The sequence below is a fragment of the Neoarius graeffei genome, chromosome 10, assembly GCF_027579695.1.
Source record: "Neoarius graeffei isolate fNeoGra1 chromosome 10, fNeoGra1.pri, whole genome shotgun sequence".
NCBI classification, from domain to species: domain Eukaryota; kingdom Metazoa; phylum Chordata; class Actinopteri; order Siluriformes; family Ariidae; genus Neoarius; species Neoarius graeffei.
This window is the reverse complement of record NC_083578.1, coordinates 42,583,485-42,606,700: the sequence shown is the minus strand read 5'-3', so window position 1 is coordinate 42,606,700 and position 23,216 is coordinate 42,583,485. Positions and strand designations below refer to the sequence as shown.

At 42.1% G+C, this 23,216-nt stretch overlaps 1 protein-coding gene across 8 annotated transcripts in view; it reads right to left on the bottom strand.

Moving 5' to 3' along the window:
- Positions 1-23,216, bottom strand: part of gucd1 (guanylyl cyclase domain containing 1) — a 103,948-nt gene that overhangs the window by 12,128 nt on the left and 68,604 nt on the right. The window contains exons 7-8 of one of the 8 annotated variants that reach the window (XR_009655506.1): positions 15,596-15,827; positions 14,886-15,153 (exon numbers count right to left, since the gene is read on the bottom strand). The exons of 5 other annotated variants lie outside the window; for them this stretch is intronic. The gene's annotated coding sequence lies outside the window, so the exon portion shown is untranslated. Of the gene's footprint in view, positions 1-14,885; positions 15,154-15,475; positions 15,828-23,216 lie in introns of those variants that run through there. 2 more of the 8 variants (XR_009655507.1, XM_060931807.1) reach the window with 2 other exon arrangements.

Here is a 23,216-nt window from a genome sequence, read left to right as displayed (position 1 = left end):
ATTCTAATAATTTGAGATAACTGGATTTCTGATTTTCATGAGCTATAAGCCATAATCATCAAAATTAAAACAAAAAAGGCTTTCAATATTTCACTTTACATGTAATGAATATAGAATATATGAAAGTTTACCTTTTTGAATTAAATTATGAAAAAAGGAACTTTTTCATGGTATTCTAATTTTTTGAGATGCACTAGTGTATACACACACATACAGAGAAACATACATACATATATATACATATGCACATATTGATTCGACATGAATACCTGCATTGCTTTTACAGTTTACTGTGTAAAAGCAATGCAGGTATTCATGTCGAATCAATATACACATTTACATCAGGTAAATACAATTATTTTATTCTTCATTGTAATTTCAGGGGAAGCCATGGCCCAATGGTCAGTGAAGCAGCTTTGGGACAAAAGGTTGCCAGTTTGATTCCCTCAACCTGCAGGAATGGCTGAAGTGCCCTTGGGCAAGGCTTCTAACCCGAGGCTGCTCTGGGTATGTTGTATGTCACTCTGAATAAGAGCATCTGCTAAATACCATTAATGTAATGTAATTTCATAATGGAGACTAATTTCAGAATTTACTGGTTGTAATGATGACATTGTAGCCCCAAATGAGCATCCTAATATCAATCTTCGCAATGTATATTTGAAAACAGAAATGACTATCTGCTCAGGAACACTATATATGAGAGTATAGTTGTAAGTCACCTCATAAGTGATGTGCACTAATTTGGAAATTGTCTAGCACTGACAAACATACAGATACATAGATGTAATTTGTTGATCCACAAGGGACATTTAAAATATAATAATAATAATAATAATAATAATAATAATAAACTGAATAAAACAAAAGACCATATGGTCACCTAAGCACAGAGGTAATAAGTGGCAAAGTTGTAGACCTTTGAACATTCCCTTTTCAATGCCAAAACCATGGGTTCAAGCCCATGCTTGAGTGGACGTGTGGAGTTTGTTTATTTTTCCCCCCCAAGTTGCTGTGTATACAAAGATAGGAATTTTTGCACTAAAAGTTCTGTCTAAAGTGTTTGGAACTATAAATTATAAGTCAACAGTGACCTCCAGTGGATCTTCAGGGCTATACAAAGTTAAATACGTTTCCAAAAAATTCCATTATCTCATGCTGATGACTTAAGATTTATTAAAATTTTGAAGAATGTACCCTTCATCTTGTTTTGTAGCTAATTATATTTAATAGTAAGATGCAATTATCTGGTGGAATCTTTTTGAACAATGGCAAATGTAAAGGAAGATGAGGGCATGAATAGTGATGACTGTCAATGGCTAAGGGTGTGGAGGAAATTTTACATCATCTCACAACTGCAAAAAGAGGTAGATTAGGACAAATTATGGCAAAATCAAACAAACCTGAGCTGCTATTAGATAATGAAATTTTGCTGAATTTAAATGTTGTTCAAAAGGAAATTAAAGTTTACAAGAGACTTTATGTTGACTTTATTCAATTTAACCATTCAGTGCTATTATATCTCAAACAATGATGAACTGGAGGCTGATTAACAGTGTTGGTTTCAGCCAAAGCCAGATCAGTGCTTACAGTTCATGACTAAAATTTAGAAATTGATGCACAAATATGTGATGAAGAGATAACACCAGTGGACAGTGCATCTAGGGTGTCAAAAGTGTCATCTGCATCAACAATGCATGAAAGAAGAAGCCAACAGAGTTTGGATCAGACCACAGCATTAAAAGAAAAGCAGGCATTATAGTTTAGAGAAGCCAAAATTAAAGCTGCAAAGGAAAGGTTGGAAATTGAAACAGCTCTTAGAATTTCCACTGTTAAAATGAAGGCATATGAACAATGTGAAGAACAGCAGTTCCTAGTGAGCATTAACAAACCTGCAGTAATAACACTTCACATGTATATAGATGGCAATAGAGATCATTATGTGCAAACATTACCATCCGCCAAACTGAAACACACTGAGAAGTCATTAGTGTCAGTGAACATTGACTCAGGTGCATCATCTGGAACTATACCCAAACAGACAAGAGACCAACTGCAGGTGCATGGTCAACTCAGAGACTCCTCACAACATGATAAGAGGGAGACTGATACTACTTGTTCCTGGGGAGCTGTCGCAATACATGGAAGATACTGATTACATGAAAGAGATGGACAGTCTCACAAATATGAGGAAAATTACTGAAAGCTGCCATTTAAGATACGATAGTGGTGGAGAGTTCATGTATATGACTTCTAGGAGCAATGTTGGAGAACCGAGGTCAAAAAATTGATGGACTTTGTTTGGCAATGGAATAATTACTGTCCAGGTCCAAATAGTGGTGCTACACAAGAGGGTCACTTTGGGCATGGGGATATCGTCAGAAAGCTGATGTCTTATAACCTGTGAGGTTTTAGCTCTATCAGGCAATGCAGGGTAAATTTGACACACTTCCTCTTTGCATAGCGAAACATACAAATTTATTGGTTTGCCATTTCAGCATCATGAAAGATATCGCAAATCCTGTCGCAAGTCAATTGACTAAAACAATGTGCATTTCAGTTTTGTTCATCTTGGGGCACCCCACACACCTACCAATTTTGACACTGATAGGTGAAACTACATACCGGGCAGAAGTCTCAATGACATGTGGGGTGCTATGGAGTCCAATGGACACACCCGGGGTCAAGCCTCTATCCCCGAGTAGCAGTGGCCAGGACTGATGTGAGTACCAAATTTCATGAGTCAAAGTTTTTAGGCAATGGAATCATTACTGTCCAGGGCCAAATAGTGGCGCTATACCAGAGGGTCAAATTGGGCATGTGGATATCATCAGAACCATGACATCCTATAACCTGTGCCGTTTGAGCCATATCTGGCAATGCATGGTGAATTTATGCTGCTTCCTGTTTGCATGGCGTAATGTATAAATTTATTGGTTTGCCATTTCAACATCTTGCAAGATATCACAAATCCCTTTGCAATTTAAAATCAGCAACATCTTGACATGGCGTACACCAAATATAGCATGAATCCAACAAACTGCCTAGGAAGAGTAAATCAAAACATAACGTGTTTTGGAAATGAAGTCATTACTGTCCATGTCCACATGCTGGCACTATACCAGAGGGTGTCTTTTGGGCATGTCAATATCTTCAGAACCATGATATCCTATAACCTGTGAAGTTTGAGCCATATCAGGCAATGCATGGTGAATTTTTGACTCACCTCCTGTTTGCATGGCGTAACGTATAAATTTATTGGTTCGGCATTTCAACATCTTGCAAAGTATCACAAATCCCTTTGCAATTTAACATCAGCAACATCTTGAGATGACATATACCAAATATGGCATGGATCCAATAAATCACTCAGGAGGAGTTTGTTAAAATGTAACACGTGTCAAAACACACAAAACCAAAAATATCTTACTGCCTGTTGAGTATGGCTGATGCATTGTAGAGGCAACTTTGTTCAGCTTGGGGTACTCCACATACCTATTATATTTGACACGGATCGGTGAAACTATATACCGGGCAGGAGTCTCAATGACATATGGGAGTGCTATAGAGTCCCCTGTACACAAATGGGGTCACGCCCCTATGGCGGAATTTCGGTGCCAATGCGTGACATGAGTACCAAATTTCATGAGTTTTCAAATATGTACAGGGTGTCATATCTGTATTTTTGATCTAGGTGGCGCTGTGGAGTTATTGAAGCCCACGTAGACGAATTTACTATAATCACCTCAAATTGTATCATAGGACAAATGTATGTGCAAAGGTTCATGAGTTTTTAGCCATGGTAAGCCCCTCAAAACAGCGTGGGAAAGTTTCAAAATCACACATTCCATTCAGCATGGCTGACTTCCTGTTGGGTGGACTCAAATCCAGCCAAGTGAGCTTGGTCCTGTATCACAAGATTATCGACCACACCAAATCTCATGCCAATCCGAGCAACTTCCTCTCAGCCATAGCTTGTTCTCAGGGGCGTGATACCTAGACCATACCTAGTCCCTTGCTCAGTGTAAATTTGTGATTTTACGTGCATTTGATCAGTCTGCCAAAATTCATGAGTTTTTGAGCATCACAAGTGCCTCAAAAATGAGTTTTTGCATGGAGGAAAAAAATAAAATAAAATAAAAATAATAATAATAATAAATATAGACGCTAGTGGTGATGAAGGGCCCTAGCACAGGAGAACATGCCGAAAACAATAGGGCATTGGATCTGGGGTCAAGCCTCTATCCCTGAGTAGCAGTGGCCAGGACTGATGTGAGTACCAAATTTCATGAGTCAAAGTTTTTCAGCAATGGAATCATTACTGTTCAGGTCAAAAGGTGGTGCTATACCAGAGGGTCAAATTGGACATGTGGACATCATCAAAACCATCGTATCCTATAACCTGTGACTTTTTAGCCATATCAGGCAATCCATGGTGAATTTTTGACATGCTTCTTGTTCATGTGGCATAACAAATTTATCGGTTCGCCATTTCAACATCTTGCAAGATAGCACAAATCCCTTCACAACTTAAAATCAGCAACATCCTGACATGACATATACCAAATATGGCATGAATCTAACAAACAGCCTAGGAAGAGTACATCAAAATATAACACGTGTTGTGGCAATGGAATCATTACTGTCCATGTCCAAATGGTGGCGCTATACCAGAGGGTGTCTTTGGGCATGTGGATATCTTCTGAACCATGATATCCTATAACCTGTGAAGTCTGAGCCGTATCAAGCAATGCATGGTGAATTTATGACACACTTCCTGTTTGTGTGGCATAACGTATACATTTGTTGGGTCGCCATTTCAAAATCTTGCAAGATATCGCAAATCCCTTCGCAATTTAATATCAGCAACAGTTTGACATGAAGTATACCAAATATGGCATGGATCCAACAAACCACCTAAGAGGAGTTCATTAAAATGTAAGATGTCAAAACACACAAAACCAAAAATATCTCACTTCCTGTTGAGTACGGCTCAAGCAATGTATACGCAATTTTGTTCATCTAGGGGCCCTCCACACACCTACCAAATTTGACACAGATAGGTGAAACTATATACCAGCCAGGAGTCTCAACGTGGCATCCAAAGCTAGAAATTTGAATCTAAAATTTTAGTGTGCTATGGTGTCTTCTAGCCTCACCCAAGGCAAATAGCCTAAGAATAATAAACTTCTGTCCTTTTTTCATGAGTGCATGAAATTTCTTGAGTTTTTGAAGGTATCAAATCTGTATTTTTGCAGTAGGTGGAGCTATGGAGTTAATGAAGCCCAACAAGACTAATTTACCATATCACCTCAAATTGTATCATAGGCCAAATGTATATGTAAAATTTTATGAGTTTTTAGCCATCACAAGCCCCTCAAAACAGCGCAGGAAAATTTAAAAATCCCATATTTCATTCAGCATGGCTGACTGGCAGAGTCAAATACAACCAAGTGACCTTTGTCCTGTATCACATGAGTATTGATCACACCAAATCTTGTGCTGTTCCGAGCAACTTCATCTCAACCATAGCTGCTTGTGTTCATGTCCACATGGTGGCTCTATACCAGAGGGTATCTTTGGGCATGTCGATATCTTCAGAACCATGATATCCTTTAAACTGAAATTTGAGCCGTATCAGGCAATGCATGGTGAATTTATGACTCACTTCCTGTTTGCATAGCGTAACGTATAAATTTATTGGTTTGCCATTTCAACATCTTGCAAGATATCACGAATCCCTTTGCAATTTAGCATCAGCAACATCTTGACATGACGTCTACCAAATATGGCATGGATCCAATAAACTGCCTAGGAGGAGTTCGTTAAAACGTAACACGTCAAAATGCACAAAACCAAAAATCTCACTTCCCGTTGAGTATGGCTAAGCAATGTATAGCCAATTTTGTTCGGCTCAGGGTACTCCACAGACCTACGAAATCTGACATGGATCGGTGAAACTATATTCTGGACAGGACTCTCAATGTCATCTGGGGGCGCTATGGAGTCCCCTAGACACACCTGGGGTAAAGGCCCTATGGCATAGTGTTGTGCATGACTTATTTGGGTACCAAATTTCATGAGTTTTTGAATATTTACAGAGTGTCAAATCTGTATTTTTGAACTAGGTGGCGCTATGGAGTTAATGAAGCCCATCTAGACTAATTTACCACATCTCCTCTATAGAGATCTTGCAGTCACGTGACCGGAAAGTACACAACCGCCATCTTGAGTGTTTTTGACCAACGTGTACAGAATGGATCAATTTCAACCGACAGACGACACGGCTCATTTTTCTAATGAACAGATAACTAGATATATGTCTAAAATAAACGATCTACAGATTTGTGACCCTTATGGCTAACCGGACGGAGTTTTCACGACTGTATTTTGAACTGCCAGCGGAATACCCAGACGTGTATAATTACCTCATTAGCTTTCCCTCGCTGTTCAGTGGTGAAGCACTGCGTGCTTATAAATCTCTGGACAGTTTTCTCTACAGAAATTCAGGATTTGTCAGAGACTCAGATGTGGCATCTTGTAAACAAGAATCCTCATTGGATGGGTAAGTCACTTGTATTGAGTATAGCACTGACCAGCCGATTATAGAATAGAATAAGGTAATTCCAGTTGTAATTCCAAATCGTCCGTCTTGTTTACCATGGATCTGGCGTTGGAGAGGTAGAGGCTTGGCAGTGGAGGTTTGAGTGGCTGTTTTCTGAGCTTAGTCAACAGGCCGGCTCTGCAGCCTCGCTTTTGCTTCCGCTCCCGGCACCGTCTCCTTCGCTTTGCTTCCGATAACAATCCATGGAGACCCCGCTGGTCTCACTATCTCGTCCGGAATGTTTTTTTCTCGTCCGGAATGTTGTGCATGCGATGGAAATCGCTACAAACCGTCATTTTCTGCTGGAAACCAATGTCCAGTAAGTCCATACGGTTGTAGTGGATATTGAAGTCCGGTACAGACGAACAACACGCAAAAACACACACAAAAAACATAAAAAACGTGCACAGGTAGGGAGAGCTTGTAGCCGCAGCCGTTGTAGTAGAATTGTATATAGTAGGGTTTTCCAGAAGAAAAGGTAGAAGTAAAAGCAGAAGTAGAACCAGAAGTAGAAGGCGGAATATGGCGTTTGACCGACAAGATGGCGTCTGTCACAATCTGGATCGGCTGTGACGTCACATGCAAGTGCTCCATAGAGGTGATCGCAAGTGTTTCAAAAATGAGTTCTTCTGCGGAGAAAAAATATATATAGCTGCTCGCAGCGATAAAGGGCCCTCACACACGAGAACATGCCGAAAACAATAGGGCTTTGCACCCAGGGCCAAGCCTCTATCCCTCAGTAGCAGTGGCCAGGACTGCTGTGTATACCAAATTTCATGAGTCAGAGGTTTTTGGCAATGGAATAATCACTGTCCAGGTCCAAATGGTGGCGCTACACAAGAGGGTCACTTTGGGCATGGTGTTATTGTCAGAAACCTGATGTCTTATAAACTGTGAGGTTTTAGCTCTATCAGGCAATGCCTGGTGAATTTATGACACACTTCTTGTTTGCATGACGAAACACACAAATTTATTGGTTCACCCTTTCAACATCATGAAAGATATCACAAATCCTGTCGCAAGTCAATTGAATAAAACAATGTGTATTTCAGTTTTGTACATCTTGGGGCACCCCACACACCTAACAATTTTGACACTGATAGGTGAAACTATATACCGGGCAGAAGTCTCAATGACATGTGGGGGCACTATGGAGTCCACTGGATACACCCGGGACCAAGCCTCTATCCCTGAGAAGCAGTGGCCAGAACTGATGTGAGTACCAAATTTCATGAATCAAAGATTTTAGGCAATTGAATAATTACTGTCCCAGTCCAAATGGTGGCGCTATACCAGAGGGTCAAATTGGGCATGGGGATATCATCAGAACCATCATATCCTATACCCTGTGAATTTTTAGCCATATCAAGCAATGCATGGTAAATTTTTTACATGCTTCCTGTTTGTGTGGCATGACAAATGTATTGGTTCGCCATTTCAACATCTTGCAATATAATAGCAAATCCCTTCGCAATTTAAAATCAGCAACATATTGACATGGCGTATACCAAATATGGCATGGATCCAATAAACTGCCTAGGAGCTGTTCATTAAAATGTAACGTGTCAAAACACACAAAACCAAAAATCTCACTTCCTGTTGAATCTGGCTGATGCAGTGTATATGCAATTTTGTTCGTCTCGGGGTACTCCACACACCTACAAAATTTGATATGGATTTGGTGAATCTACATACCGGCCAGGAGTCTCATTGTGGCATCCAAAGCGATAAATTTGAATCTAATCTTTTAGGGGGCGTTATGGTGTCTTCTAGCTTCACCCAAGGCAAATAACCTAAGAATAATAAACTTTTGCCCTATTTTCACAAGTGCACAAATTTGAGTTTTCTAATATTTCCAAGGTGTCAAATCTGTAATTATAGAAAAATAATGAGAAGAAAAAAAAAAAACATGCCGAAAACAATACGGCCCAAACCCTTTGCAATTTTACATTAGCAACATCTTGACATGAAGTATACCAAATATGGCATGGATCCAACAAACTGCCTAGGAGGAGTTCATTAAAACGTAACACGTGTCAAAATGCACAAAACCAAAAATATCTCACTTCCTATTGAGTATGGTTGATGCAATGTATAGGCAATTTTGTTCGGCTCGGGGTACTCCACAGACCTACGAAATTTGACATGGATCGGTGAAACTATATACTGGGCAGGACTCTCAATGTCATATGGGGGCTCTATGGAGTCCCTCAGACACACCTGGGGTAAAGTCCCTACGGCAGAGTAGTGGTGCACATGACTGACAGGGGTACCAAACTTCATGAGTTTTCGAATATTTACAGGGTGTCAAATCTGTATTTTTGAACTAGGTGGCGCTATGGAGTTAATGAAGCCCACCTAGACTAATTTACTCTATCACCTCAAAGAGTATCATAGCACAAATGGACGAGCAAAATTTCTTGAGTTTTTACCCATTGTAAGCCCCACAAAACAGCATGGGAAAATGTCAAAATTCCACATTCCATCCAGCATGGCTGACTTCCTATTGGGCGGAGTCAAATACAATCAAGTGACCTTTGTCTTGTATCACAAGAGTATCGATCACACCAAATCTTGTGCCTATCCGAGCAACTTCATTTCAACCATAACTTGTTCTCAGGGACATTATAGAGCTCCAGGACCAAGCCCAGTCCCTTGCTCAGTGTAACTTTGTAACCTTACGCACAATTGGTTAGTCTGCCAAAATTTGTGAGTTTTCGAGCATGGCAAGTGCCTCAAAAATGGGTTCTTCTGTGGAGAATATATATATCCACACTGGATAGTACAGTGGTAATGCTCACTGACTATGACGCAGGAGATCGGGGTTCGAATCCCGGTCGGGGCAAAACATCATCCAGTAAGGGTCCTTAGGCAAGACCCCTCATGATATATCAGCCTACCTCAGGAATGAGTGAAGACATAACTGATAGAGTCGGCTCAGATGTCGCCCGGGTCAACAAGGTCTGCGTCAGTTGCTAGGGAACCAGGGCAAACTGATGAGAAATGGGCTACTGGAACAAGACATCGATGGACGAGGACAGAAAATACGGAGTTGCTGGAATGCTACTATACAAGCAGTCCCAGAGAGAGGGGATACATGCAGCGAATGTGGGACCATTGGATACTTCGAAACCCACAATCAAGGCTAACAAATAAACAGCTATTAGCCCAGTGTTCCAACATCCGTAATCGAAATCTACTATCTACTATCTACTAGAGATTAATGAAATACAACAACGATGCTACGGCAAGGGGGAGCCAGGAAGACAGGTCAGCAGGGAGATGTCATCCCCACAACCAGAGATTGGGTACCAAGCCCCAACACCTAACAGCCTCAACACAAGAGCTGCTGACCTGAGAAGGAAGATCGTGACCCAACTGGAAACCTGGAGCCCCCGACGAATACCGAAGCTGAGTTGCCAAGTACCTTCAGAAGATCTACTAGTAGATGTGAATGCTGCTCTGAAGACAATCTCCACAAGAACCATCACTGAGACCAACAAGCTGATACACAGTACAGCAACAGTAATCATGGAGATGCTTGGACACAAGGTGGGCTCGGGACATAAACAGTATCCACCATACTGTATCCACCATACTGGAAGAGACGATTAGAGGCCAAGATAAAGGCAGCACGGAGAGAAGTTAGCCAGCTAGCTGAACTACAGAAAGGGAACATGGTGAATAAAGGGGCACCCAGGAAGTACAACTCACTCTCCATACCAGAGGCACTCGAAACTGCCAAACAGCGACTAACAGCTCTGGCCACCCGGTTGAAGAGATACACCAAGGAGGGAGAGGCCAGGAGAATAAACAAGCTGTTCTCCACTGAACCAGCCAAGGTGTACTCTCAGTGGCAGGGGAACAACAACCGGTCAGACCCACCAAGAGCTGAGGTGGAAAAATACTGGAAAGACATATGGGAAAGAACGGCATCACAACACCGATGCCCAATGGTTAGTGGACCTAAGAGCTGACCACAGCAACCTCCCAGAACAAGAACCAGTAACCATCTCAATGGCAGACATCCAAGAAAGAGTGTCAAAGATGAAGAGCTGGACAGCACCAGGCCCCGATATGATCCATACGTACTGGCTGAAGAAGCTAACTACACTCCATGAACGCCTAGCAGCACAGATGAACCAGCTGCTGAGGGATGGGACCCACCCAGAATGGCTAACCCAAGGCAGGACAGTCCTAATCATGAAGGACCCCCAGAAGGGACCCATCCCATCCAACTACCGGCCAATTACTTGTCTCTGCACAACATGGAAGGCCCTGTCAGGCATCATTGCAGCAAAAATTGACTACAAGAAAGCCTACGACTCAATGCCACACACATGGATACTGGAATGTCTGGAACTGTATAAGATCAACAGGAACCTAAGGACCTTCATCCAGAACTCAATGGAAATGTGGAAGACAACCCTAGAGGCCAACTCAAAACCCATTGCCCAAGTCAACATCAAGTGCGGCATATACCAAGGAGATGCGCTATCACCACTGCTGTTCTGCATAGGCCTGAACCCCCTCAGTCGGATCATCACGAAGAGCGGCTACGGGTACCGATTCCGTAGTGGGGCAACAATCAGCCACCTGCTCTACATGGATGACATCAAGCTGTATGCCAGGAACGAGCGAGAAATAGACTCGCTGATCCACACCACCCGGATCTACAGCGATGACATAGGGATGTCATTCGGATTGGACAAGTGTGGCCGGATGGTCTCAAAGAGAGGCAAGATGATCCGGACTGAGGGGATTGACCTACCAGAGGGCAACATAGGTGATATCCAAGACAGCTACAAGTACCTTGGCATCCCACAGGCTAATGGAAACCATGAAGAAGCCACAAGGAAGTCAACCACAGCCAAATACCTCCAGAGAGTAAGGCAGGTCCTGAAAAGTCAGCTGAATGGTAAGAACAAGGTCCGAGCCATCAACATGTACGCACTACCAGTCATCAGATACCCCGCTGGCATCATAAACTGGCCAAAGGAGGAGATAGAAGCCACAGATATCAAGACTAGAAAGCTCCTCACCATGCATGGAGGGTTCCACCCCAAGTCCAGCACCCTGAGACTATACACTAAGCGGAAAGACGGAGGCCGAGGGCTAGTGAGCATCAAGACCACGGTCCAGGATGAAACATCGAAAATCCGAGAATACATCAGAAAGATGGCCCCAAAGGATGAACTGCTAAGTGAATGTCTCAGGCAGCAGAACCCTGATGAGAGTGCAGAGGAGGAGGAGGAACAGACAACCTGGAGAGACAAACCCCTACATGGTATGTACCACCGTCAGATAGAGGAAGTGGCTGATATCAAGAAATCCTACCAGTGGCTGGATAATGCAGGACTGACAGACAGCACAGAGGCACTAATCATGGCAGCACAAGAACAGGCCATAAGCACAAGAGCCATAGAGGCCAGGATCTACCAGAGTAGATCAGACCCAAGATGCAGACTGTGCAAAGAAGCCCCTGAAACAGTCCAGCACATAGTAGCAGGGTGTAAGATGCTAGCTGGATCAGCGTACATGGAGAGGCACAACCAAGTGGCTGGGATAGTATACAGGAACATCTGCAACCAGTATGGAATAGAAGTACCCAAGTCCCAATGGGTCATACCACAGAAGGTGGCTGAGAACAACAGGGCCAAGGTTCTGTGGGACTTCAGCTTCCAGACTGACAAACAGATCCTGGCTAACCAACCGGACATAGTGGTGATGGACAAAGAGCAGAAGAGGGTGGTGGTGATAGATGTGGCGATCCCAGCTGACGCCAACATCAGGAAGAAGGAACATGAGAAAATTGAGAAGTATCAAGGGTTGAAAGAGCAGCTGGAACGGAAGGGTCAAGGGTTGCGTGGTCCCCGTGGTAGTGGGGGCACTTGGGGCAGTAACCCCCAAACTGGGAGAGTGGCTCCAGCAAATCCCAGGAACAACATCTGAAGCCTCAGTCCAGAAGAGCGCAGTCCTAGGAACATCGAAGATACTGCGCAGAACCCTCAAACTCCCAGGCCTCTGGTAGAGGACCCGAGCTTGAGGATGACATGGATACCACCCCCCCACCCCCGGGGGTGAGAAGGAGAGTTTTTATATATAAAATAAGCAGAAGAAGGAGAGAGAGAAAAACATGCCAAAAACAATAGGGCTTTGCTCCTACGGTACACCTCGGTGCTCAGGCCCTAATAAGGAATGCGTATGAAAACAATTGGGCCTTAGCGGCCTCTGGTGGACACCAGAAGCCTTTCCCCTCCGGTGCTTGGGCCTGAAATATTGGCCTCGTCATCGCAAAGGTTATCATAGTCAATGAGGTCCGTTACCAATCTGTTGTTAGAAATGTGCCTGTTCCTCATGAAACCAGTTTGGGTTTCATCAATAATTTGATCCAAGACCATTTTTATTCTTTTGGCAAAAATCTGAGCTAGAATTTTATAATCATTGTTAAGGAGGCAAGTTGGCCCCCAATTATCAATGTAAAGTGGATCTTTCTTAGGCTTTGGAATGAGAGTTAATAGTCTTTGGGCTAAAGTGGGAGTGAGGGTTTGATTTTTAATGCTTTTTGTGTACACACTGTGGAGGAAAGGGGCTAGTTGTTCTGTGAAGGCAATGTAAAATTCAGAGGTTTGGCCATCAATGCCTGGACATTTGTTGAGTTTAAGACAATTGATGGCAAACAGGACTTCATTGAGAGTTATTTGACGATCACAAAAATCTTTACGGTCATTCAAAATTGATTTATTGTTCATGAGATGTTCTAAAAATGTTGTTAGCTGCAATCTCAATGTAACATACAGATTACTGTAAAATGTTGAACAATCATCAACTATCTTACGGGGGTCGTCAGTGATGACACTGTTGACATTGAGTTTCCTCATAAAATTGGATTTATTACAGGAGCTGTCTAATCGTGGCTCCCTTTCCTCCAACCATTTACTTCTTGACCTCATAAAGCCTCCTTCTGCTTTCTCTCTCTGTATAATTAATCTTGCTGTAAAGTTAAATCTTCTCTGGCTTTTCCTGGTAAATTTTCAGGCATAATTTGAGTGAGGGTAGTTATTTTAGTAATGACCTTTGTTTCCTCATCTTGTCATGCTTTGGATAAAACAGACCCATATTCTCTTAAGAATTTTGAAAACTCAAATTTAAAAAGTTCCCAATTTCTGTGAAAATTATCTATTACTGCCTTGTTCCAGAAACAGTTTATCAGTTTTTTGATCCTCTTGATTACTGAGCCATGCTTTAAGAGAGAATTATTGAGTTTCCAGTAAGAGCCTCAAAGTCTGAGCGTAACTAGACTTAAAAGATATCTGGAGCTCCACAGCTTTATGGTCTGTTAGTGGAGTTGTTAATATATTGCTAGTAATGTTATTTCTATCTAAGCAATCAGAAATTAACCAGTAATCTATGTGTAACATAGATGTGTGAGCTTTATTGCTCCATGTATAAAGTTTAGCATTGTAATTTTCTCTCCCCCCCCATAGATCAATTAAATTGAATTTGTGTGTGAAAGTAGTCAGATTAGAAGGAGGGGACTTGTCTGTACTTGGAGGCCATCTGCCTAAGGAACTATTTAAGACAATGTTGAAATCACCACTTATTAAAAACTGTAAATTGGGCTATTTGGATATCCAATATAACAGGTGGGTTTTCAGCATATCAAACAAGAAGTTATTTTTCAGATTTGGTGTTATACCCATATATATGCGGGAACTAGACTAATATTAACAATATTAAGTACTGTATTAGCAGCAAGTAGCAGCCATCAGGGTCATTTTCTGAGTACAAGATAACTCCACTGAAGTCATTTTTAAGAATCACTACCCCTGCACATCTTTCTGAACCTTGTGAAAAACCATATTTCATTTCTCCACTGAGATTTCCAAAAAGAAACATCATTTATCACAGAATGTGATTCTTGAAAAAAAATCAAATTTCTGCTGTTTTGCAAATAAGAATAAAGTTTTGCGCTAAACATAGTCTCTTAAATCCCTGGCATTAAGAGAAACAATTGATAGACAGTGTAAGAAGTGTGAGATGAGTTGTAACCAACATGAACAATTTTTGTCCCTTTGCAAGAACAAATATATGTCTGATCAAGAACAACTTAACCAAATTTTTCAGGGACCAGTGTAAAGAACTAGAAGGTGTATAGCATTGTGTATGCATGTATTTTAGACTGTGCTGATGAGCAGTGTGTGCACGCATGTCTGTGAATGTAGCTTATGTGCCTGTATGCAAACAATATAAAAGCAACTACATTGCCGTTAAAATCTACCAGCAGGGAGGTCTTTTAGTGTCCATTTCTGCAGGAGACGGTTATGCTTCTAGTAGAGCTGATGTTGGACGAACCTCCTTCCCTTCTATAATCACGTGGGTCCCAGCAAAGTGGGCTTTCTTCCCTTCTTTCTTAGCGGCGTCAATCAATGGCCACAGCTTCTTCCGCAGAGCTTTATCAGCAGCAGTAAGATCCTCTGTAAAACACAGGTTGTTCTCTGAGAAAACTGCAGTCGTTTGCCTTCCTCCACACCAGGTCCTGCATAGATCTGTTAGAGAAACAAATGATGGTTGTCCTCTGTCTTTTCTGCTCGTCATTACAGTGACCAAGACAATGAATGATGTCGAGCTTTTCCTCGATATTTGCATGACACTCTTCGACAACGGCACAGCAAATATCAATAACTGTTTTTGATGTTTTCAGGCATGCTTTCAGGGACACCGTGGAGTCTTAGGTTCCACCTCCACTGGCATCTCTCAGCCTTGTTGATTCGCAACTCCAACTGACAACCTCTGGACATTATTCTCATATGTGCTTTTCACTGATGTCATGTCAGTTTTCAGGCAACCAATTTTGGTGCATATGAAATCAATTGATTTTTTTCAAGGCATCAATGCTGACAGTTTTATGTTTAATCATACTTTTTAAGTTATCAGTGTGCTCAATAATTGCAGCAATGTTGTATTGCAAGTCTGAAAGTGTCAAGTCACCTTTGAGTCTTTTTCTGTCTGGTCTGGTGGGAGTGTCTGGTTCAGACTCTGGCCTAAGTTTCAGCTCTGGGCTCAGGCTGCAATTGGCGATCTTGCAGGTGTAGTTGCGCTCAGGGTTTACGTGAGCAGTAGAGTAGTTTTTAAGCTAGCCTTGTCTGCTGCAGTCATACTCATTGTACCTTTGGGTGGGATTTTCATTGCCATTGTGGGGAACGTTCTTTGCATTTAATGCCTTGCTCAGATGGAGACATGGAGACAAAATAGTTTAGGTGATCAGGTTTAGTTCACATGGTCTCTCTAACCCACATTCTTGATCATTTTAATCTAAGCAGTCCAGCATCATCTCATTGCCACAAATTAAAAATCTACTACAAATTAGAAAAAACTGTTCTTGAAAAATAAATAAGCTATGGGTGTTTGTTGTAATATCCATAACAGGTAACCATTAAAGGAACAACACTTGCTTAAACTTTTGGTAATTTTAAACAATCCAAGAAACCCAAGTATGACACTAGCTAATTTCAAGCAGATAAACACAAAATGCTCAAAACTAAATTAAAATAAGAGGCACTGCATTATGTGGAGATGTATATTGGGTTTCTATTAACTGGGTAATAAATGATGGTTTATTAATTCTAGAGATGTTGTAAAAGAATGGCAAATATATGTATATACTGATTTTGTGAAACAGAATAGAATATTTTGTGAACAGAATGCATCTCACAAGTTAGCTGACACGACAGCTGAAGTAAAACAGTACCAAAATCACAAATGCAAGCATAAAATGCACAAATATACAGTATCTACCACCAACAGTCCATAAATAATTAAATGCCAAGCAAAGCATATAAATATTAGTTTCAAATGATCACAACACATTCCACAAATAAATGCAAATTCAACTGCAGCACATCACTTGAAAAGGCATAGAATAATAAACATGAAATAATAAGTACAAGAAAATGGCAATACCTATTGTAAATCAATATACTGCAAAAACACACTCATATCTGTACATTCCAACCTGAATACAAATTTTATAGGAACTCTTGCAATTATCCATCAACTAATCATGGGGCGGGGCAAACAAACATGCAGATACAGGCCTAGGGCTTCAGTTAATGTTCATGTCAAAAAATCAGAAAGTATTTTAGAACAGCAGTACCCAATATGGTTTTGTCATTACAGCTCATATACCTCAAGCTTCAGCATGTTGTGCATTCTGAGATGCTTTTCTGCTCACCATAGTTGTAAAGTATAAACTATATCATGCATAAAATGTCAGGAGATCAGTAGTTTCTGAAATACTCAAATCAGGGGTTTGTACCAGAGGAGTACAAAAGAATTACCAAAATATTTTCATGTTATAAGGCTGCTTTACTTCAGCTGGGACTGGGTCTTGAGTCAAAATAGAGGGAATCATTGATGGCTCTAAATACTTATCTATTTTGGCACAAAACAGACAGGCTTCTGTGAGAGAGCTAGAGAAAAAAAATTTCACAGCCAAGACAATGACAACCAGATCCACAAAATTTTTTGCAAAGAATAATGAAATTTTCACATGGGTGTGTTAACGTTTTTGTTATTTTTATCCATGGTATATTTGCATTGTTAGATACATTTGGCATTTCTATATGTATGTAGATATATGCATTTTTTCCATTTATTTGTGCAACATGATGGGACTATACTGTCTATATATATTTGTGCATTAACACTTGTATCAATACTAAATTACCTGAACACTATCAAGTTACATAACCATACCTGTTTTTGATTGTATCAGGTGATACAGAGCCTTTTTATGTCTATGTCTGCCCTGGTGTGGGCTATGTAAATTTGTTCCCAAGTTAGTTTGTTTTACACACACACACACACACACACACACACACACACACACACACACACATATATACACAGTGCTCAGCATAAATAAGTACAGCCCCTTTGAAAAGTAACACTTTAAACAATATCTCAATGAACACAAACAATTTCCAAAATGTTGACAAGACAAAGTTTAATATAACATCTGTTTAACTTATAACGTGAAAGTAAGGTTAATAATATAACTTAGATTACACATTTTTTCAGTTTTACTCAAATTAGGGTGGTGCAAAAATGAGTACACCCCACAACAAAAACTACTACATCTAGTACCTTTGTATGGCCTCCATGATTTTTAATGACAGCACCAAGTCTTCTAGGCATGGAATGAACAAGTTGGCGACATTTTGCAACATCAATATTTTTCCATTCTTCAACAATAACCTCTTTTAGTGACTGGATGCTGGATGGAGAGTGATGCTCAACTTGTCTCTTCAGAATTCCCCATATGCGTTCGATTGGGTTCAGATCAGGAGACATACTTGGCCACTGAATCACTTTCACCCTGTTCTTCTTCAGAAATCCAACAGTGGTCTTAGATGTGTGTTTAGTCATGTTGGAAAAGTGCACGATGACCAAGGGCACGGAGTGATGGTAGCATCTTCTCTTTCAGTATAGAGCAATACATCTGTGAATTCATGATGCCATCAATGAAATGCAGCTCCCCGACACCAGCAGCACTCATGCAGCCCCACATAAGGACACTGCCACCACCATGTTTCACTGTAGGCACCATGCATTTTTCTTTGTATTCCTCACCTTTGCAACGCCATACAGTTTTGAAGTCATCAGTTCCAAAAACATTTATCTTGGTCTCATCACTCCAGAGTATAGAGTCCCAGTAGTCTTCATCTTTGTCAGCATGGGCCCTGGCAAACTCTAGGTGGGCTTTTTTGTGCCTGGGCTTTAGAAGAGGCTTCTTTCGTGGACGGCATCCATGCATGCCATTCCTCTGCAGTGTACACCGTATTGTGTCATGGGAAATAGTCACCCCAGTTTGGCTTTCTACTTCTTTAGATTACCGCAGTGAACTTGCATGCCAATTTTCTTCAACCCTTCTCATCAGAAGACGCTCCTGTCGAGGTGTTAACTTCCATGGACGACCTGGACGTCTCTGTGAGATTAGATAGATTAGATAAAACTTTATTGATCCCTTTGGGCGGGTTCCCTTAGGGAAATTAAGATTCCAGCAGCATCATTACAGGTAAACAGAGAAAAGAAATAGAGAAAACTTCTAGATAAATTAAAATAAAGTTTTACAGATACACATAAAAAGAATAAGATATGGGGAAGAGAGGAAGGAGGGGGGGAAAGGTGGGGAGAAGGGGGGGCGGTAGGAGAGATATTGCACTTTACATTGCCCATTGAGTCAGTTCGTCCTGCCCTTGGGAAGGAGCATTCTGTCACTGAACAGGCTCATCTAGTTGCTGATGACAGTGTGCAGAGGGTGACTGGCATCGTCCATGATGTTCAATAGTTTGTCCATAGACCTCTTCTTTGCCACCATCACCAGAGTCCAGCTTCATGCCAACCACAGAGCCGGCCTGGCTGATCAGTTTGTCCAACCTGGATGTGTCCTTCTTGGATGTGCTGCCCCCCCCCCCAGCACACCACAGTGTAAAACAGGACACTGGCGACCACAGACTGACAGAACATCCACAGGAGTTTCCTGCAGATGTTAAAGGACCACAGCCTCCTCAGGAAGTATAGCCTGTTCTGTCCCTTCCTGTACAAGTGGTTGGTGTTGTAAGTCCAGTCCAGCTTGCTGTCCAGCCACAGCCCCAGGTACTTGTAGGAATCCACAGCCTCCACCTCGACTCCCTCGATCAGAACTGGTCGTGACCTTGGTCTGGACCTCCGAAAGTCAATGACCAGCTCCTTGGTCTTCGAGGTGTTGAGCTGCAGATGGTTCCTGTTGCACCACACAGCAAAGTCCCTCACCAGGCTCCTATACTCCTCCTCTCTGTCATCACTGATGCACCCAACGATGGCTGTGTCATCGGCAAACTTCTGAATGTGACACAGCTCCGAGTTGTAGCAGAAGTCCGCGGTGTATAGGGTGAAGAGAAGAGGGGCCAGCACCGTGCCCTGGGGTGCTCCGGTGCTGCTAATCACATTGTCAGACGTGATGTTCTTCAGCCTGACATACAGCGGCCTGTCAGTGAGGTAGCTAGAGATCCAGGTGACCAGGCAGGGGTCCACTCGCATCCTGTTCAGTTTGTCCTGAAGCAATAGGGGCTGGATGGTGTTGAAGGCACTCGAGAAGTCCAAGAAGAGGATCCTCACTGTGCCATTTCTCTTATCCAGATGCAAGTGGGCTCGGTGTAGCAGGTAAAGGATGGCATCTTCCACACCAACACCTGCCCGGTACGCAAACTGCAGACAGTCCTGGGCATGTTGTACCTGGGGTCTGAGGAGGCTGAGGAAGAGCCGCTCCAACATCTTCATCAGATGTGAAGTGAGTGCCACCGGTCGGAAGTCGTTCAGCTCGCTGGGCCGATTCTTTTTGGGAACTGGAACAATGCATGATGTCTTCCAGAGGGTGGGCACTTTCCCCAGCTGCAGGCTGAGGTTGAAGATGCGTTGGAGTGGTTCACCCAGTTCAGCAGCACAGGTCTTCAGTAGTCGGGGACACACCTTGTCTGGACCTGCTGCTTTCCTGGGGTGAAGCTTCCTCAGTTGACCTCTGACCTGGTCTGCAGTAATGCATGGAGGAGACTGTGTTGAGGTGAGGGAGGGAGAGGAGGAGGGGGCTGCTGTGATGACTGGGGGGAGGTGTGTTGAGGGAAGAAGGAGAGATGGCTGCAGTGAGGGAGAGGGTGGGGGGGAAGTGGGCTGGTTGAACCGATTAAAAAAGTAATTCAACTCATTCGCCCTCTCCACTGTCCGCTCAATGACTCTGGTGTGACTCTGTATGCATCCCTCACATTAACATACAGCAAGTCAATTGTCCTGTTGTTCCTTGTTGGACAATCCACAGCCTGGTAAAAAGCAGCCAAAGTAGAGTCCAAAGTAGCATGATTAAAGTCCCCAGAAATTATGATAAATGCCTCAGGGTGCTGTGTCTGCAGCCTTGCTGTGACAGAGTGAATCCTCTCACATGCAGCGGCTGCGTCTGCCCTCGGAGGGATGTAAACACAGATGGCGATCACGTGACTGAACTCCCTCTGCAGATAATATGGCCGCAGGCTAACGGTTAGCAGCTCTAAGTCTGGGCAACATAAAACTGTCTTTACGGAGATATGTCCCGGGTTACACCAGCGGTTGTTAACATAAATGATGAGTCCCCCACCTTGCTTTTCCTGCATGTGTTAGTGTCTCTGTCGGCTCTCACAGCAGTGAATCCCCGCAGGTCCATGTTAGCATCCTGTACAAGGTGTGTTAGCCATGTCTCCATAAAGATAAATAAGCTGCTCTCCCGGTAAATCCCCTGGTTGTTCAGAGCAGAAAACTCGTCAACTTTATTCGGCAGCGAGTTCACATTCCCCATGATAATGGAGGGAATGGATGGTTTGTAGCGCCACCGGTTGTCTGCTAGCCTAGCCTTTAGCTTAGCTCCAGCTTTGCAGCCCCTGGGTTTCCTCCTCAGCTCAGCCAGGATGGGGTGTCGTATCCCGGCTCGTCCCATTGTTTTCAGGGCCAGCAGCTCCTCTCTCGAATAAGTGAGAAAACTGGCTCCTGGTTGCGTGTTAAAGTTAAAAATATCCATGTTATATAGTAAAACACACTATGTCTTTGTAAGAAGAGCAGAAAGTAAAAAAGGTGGAAAAAAAAAAAAAAGAGGTTTAAAGAGCTAAAAACTACAGAGCTACTGGAGAGGCAGCCGTCTCACACAGCGCCCATTAATAGCAGTGTGAGATGCTTGCAGTTCCATCTTTCTTAAATTTTTGTACCACTTTTGCTACAGTATTCTGACTAAGTAAAGCTTTGCTGATCATCTTGTAGCAGGGCTCGACATTAGTACTTGCCCGATGGCCCGGCGGTGTTTTGTACATCTTTCGGGCCAGTTCGTGCCACTAAATTTGGCCAAACAGTGGCCCGGGCAGGCCAGTACGTTTTCGATACAAATTAAATTTTATTACTCATATTTTACCCAGAATTGTGAAGAAATTGTTCGTAAAATGCACCTTTTCGATATGAGGTCCGTCATTTTTGTTTTCGTCACGCTCCGCGGCAGGAGTGTGTCATCTTCGTGCATCTTCGGAGATGTTCGGCGCTGTTCGGAAGCGCTGTTTGGAAGTGTCATTTTGGCGGGAAAATAGCATCTTGTAGATGAAGACTGTTGCGGCAAGGAGACCATCAGAATGGTGAATTTCAAATATGTTCAAACTCCATGCTCCCCAACCTGGCCAAAGGCCAGGTAAACAGTTTGCCAAGGGGACTGGGGCAAAAAGAAAGCTGCCAGATTAAGTAGTGAAGGAGAGGAAGGCAGCGTATGAGAGAAAGAGAAAGTTCGTACCCTCATGGACACAAAGATGGCAGCACCATGACGCCGAGACAAACACCGTACGGTGTTCAATCTGCAGGAAATATCCTGATGTCGCTGACAAGTGAGTATTTATGCCTGGTCCTGGTAGACAATCTGGTATGATTTCATGCACCAGTTTAAAAGTTATTACAAGTTTGCTAGAAAAAAGCCATGTTTTTTAGTTTTTGTGAACAGAGGTGAGGAATATGTCTCAAAAATATATATTTTTTTAATTGAAACGTTGTGGAATAACAAGAAAATTCAATGAGAACATGTGCTAGGTAAAAGTTATTACAAGTTTGCAAGAAAATCGCCTTTTTTTTTTAGTTTTTGTGAACAGAGGTGAGGAATGTGTGTGAAAAAATACAAATATCTCTAGTATTTGGTAGATTCTAGTGGTTTTGTTACCCCAGTAGCAGTAGGTTGGCATGTTATTTATTTCATATTCAGCCTTTTCAGGTAATCCACAGACTGCTGATCAAAATATTTTTCTTTCAGATTCGGTTATTTTAGTGGCTGTTCAAAAGGTGAAAACAACTGGAGGGAGTTCAAAAAAAGATAAAACAAGATCTGTATTACTTTTTACATCATTGGATTTTTAATCTTTTCAGAAGCTCAATACTGTACAAGGGCCAGCTAGCGGAGCGATGCACTGGGTTTGATCCCCATCAGAAGAGTTTGTCACACAAGATGTGTGAACAGAGAGAGAAAGCAGAGACTCAGGCGGAGAATGGAAAGCCTAGAGTTTTGACAGGAATTCACAGAAATGGAGATATCGACCCCAAGTTCCACCAACAGATGGAAAACATGTTCCACGTTGCCTACTACATCGTAAATAAAGAAAAGCCTTCCACAGACTACCCAGATCTGATTGATCTTAACACAAGAACTGGATCAGACATGCCAAAATGGTACAAGTCCGACAGAGCCTGTGCAAGGTAAGATACTAACTGTCACATTAAAATGTGAATGAAAGTTTAATTAGACAAATTTTATATTCTGAATTTCAATTATTATCATCTGATAAACTATTTGCCCAATGATTAATTATAGATTGGAAAATCTTCATTGAATTTGGAAATTTGTGTTTCAGTAAAAGTCCTGAAAGCTGGTTATTATACATACAATACATATAAAGGTTATTTCTTCTATTTCTAATCTTGTAGGTTCACAGTGGACATCTACAACCAGGAGCGCGAAGAATTCATCACTCAATTAAAATCTGCCAGGTTTATGAGTGTCATGATTGATGGAGTGACCGACAGTAGC